The sequence below is a fragment of the Hipposideros armiger genome, unplaced genomic scaffold (genome assembly GCF_001890085.2).
Source record: "Hipposideros armiger isolate ML-2016 unplaced genomic scaffold, ASM189008v1 scaffold_331, whole genome shotgun sequence".
In the NCBI taxonomy this organism is placed as follows: domain Eukaryota; kingdom Metazoa; phylum Chordata; class Mammalia; order Chiroptera; family Hipposideridae; genus Hipposideros; species Hipposideros armiger.
The window spans coordinates 1,287,163-1,289,326 of record NW_017731681.1 but is presented as its reverse complement, the minus strand read 5'-3'; the positions used below and the strand labels follow the sequence as shown (position 1 = coordinate 1,289,326).

The 2,164-nt window shown below is 49.3% G+C and overlaps 1 pseudogene; it reads left to right on the top strand.

The window, feature by feature from the left end:
• Positions 1-1,780, top strand: part of LOC109392406 (40S ribosomal protein S26-like) — a 3,563-nt pseudogene extending 1,783 nt beyond the window's left edge.
• Positions 1,781-2,164: the final 384 nt, after the last annotated feature.

Below are 2,164 nucleotides of genomic sequence, written 5' to 3'. Positions count from 1 at the left end.
CTTCACTGGCCCATGTTGGTATTGTGATCATTGTGCTCTTCCCGGCTGAGGCAGATTGGTCGCCGGCCATTGGATGGCCGCTAACGGCAGCTCACAGCAGCTCACGAAAACTCACAAAAGCTCACGAAAGCTCACGAAAGCTCACGCCTACTGCCAGCCAGCCCCACTGCAGGCTACGTCGCCAGCGGCTCACAGCAGCCCAGCTCCAAGTCAAGCTGTTGTTCACCATCTTAGCCGTAGAGGGCACAGCGTCACTGGACCTCATGTGGGATCCGAACCAGGGCCCTGCTACTCAGAACTGGCACTCCCAAGCCAACTCCTAACCAACGCGTCACTCCGCCAGCCCAGAAACATGATTGATTTTTGTGTTAATCTTGCACGTTGCAGTCATGATAAACTCAGTCATTACTTCTGAGTTCTAGGAGTCTTTAGCCTACTGATGGCATTTACTCTCCTTGGAAAACTATATTAATTGTTATAAAACATTACATGATACTTCACCTTCATTTGTTTGAGCAATTCCCTCCCACTGGACATCATCAATCTCTGATCCCTTTTCTAATTGTGTCAGAGGAGAGAGTCCTAGAAATGGAATCAGCAGGTCAAAGGGGCCAACCCTCCTCAAGTACTACACATGGGCTCAGCTGCTTTCCAGAAGGGTCAAACCAACTCAGCCCATTCAGCTACACGTGAGAGCACTCAGTGTGCTGAAATGTTACCGGTCCTGAGAAGGATCATTTTAAAGCGCTTTGCCATTTGATAGGAGAAAAAGTCTCTCCCTTACATTTAAAAAAATCCTTTCTAAAATGCCAACCTGTCCCACCCCTGCTAAAAACCTTCCATGGCTTCCAATTACCTTCAGAATAAAGTCCATGCCCCTGGCTGACAGGTGGGCTCCCCAGTATCGGCCCCCTTTTACTACTTTCACTGTCAAATTCCGCTGCTTCCTTTCCCCTCTCTGTGCCAGGTGCTACAGCATGCCTGGCTATTTCTGAAACCCACCACAAAAGGTCTTTCCCCTCCAAGGCTCTGCCCAGGTGCTCTGCTCTGCCTAGAATGCAGGTGTGCTCACCCTGCTTGCCCCTCCCCGGTATGCAAGGGGGTACCGTAGGAGAGGTTTGGAGTGGTTAGTCTGGAGACAGACTGTCACGTCCAGCGTGGCAAGGGCAAATGGGACACGAGAGGGGCGGCGCAGATTTGAATAANATTGGGGGAAGGGGAACAGACAAGTTGCTGTTCTTTTGTTCTTTAGTCTAGTTGTGGAGGACGTTGCTTCACTGGCCCAAGTTGGCACCATCATTGCGCTCTTCCTGGGCGAGGCAGATCAGTCACCGGCTTCTGGATGCTGCTCACGCTGGCTGCTGGCTACACACAGTAGCCCGTGGCAACCCACTGCAGCAGGGGCTGCAGCCTACACGGGTGCCAGCGACGGCAGCCCAGCTCCAGGCTGAGGTGTTGTTCAGCATCTCAGCTGTAGAGGGCAGTGTCACTGGCCCTCATATGTGGGATCTGAACCTGGGCCCTGCTGCTCAGAGCTGGCGTCCCAAGCAGACTCTTAACCAACGCGCCACTTGGTCAGCCCCAGGGACATTTCTGAAGCGAGTGTCTTCGCCGCCTATGTGCTTCCCAGGCTGTGTGTGAAACCACATAACTGTGTGAGTTGTGTCATTCACAGCAAGGTCATCGGCAATCGTTCCTGGGAAACCCGGAAGGACCGAACACCCCACCTTTATTTAGACCTGCAGGTGCTGCCCCACAATCTCCACCAAAGTCCATGTAAGGAGCTAAGTCCTTAGGGACCAAAGAAATATTCTCTGGGGGAAAAAATAAAATGGAAATTATACTTTAAAATATATATACCGGGGGTGCCAAAAAATGTAGACAAGTGGACCCTTTGGTCAACGTTGCTCAAGCAGTAGTTCGCCATAATCAGAAGTGTCTGGACACTGATGGTAATCACTTTGAGCACCTCTTGTAATTGCAGAAGTCACGTGTGACTTGTATTCATCTTTTGTTATCGGCATATATTATTACAATTTTAATAATTTTTGCCAGTCTTAAAATGTGTATACATTTTTTTGGCACCCTCTGTGTATATATTTTGGTATTCAATCTTCTTCTGACATATATGTGTATATATAGATAGATAGGTTTTGGTTTTTTT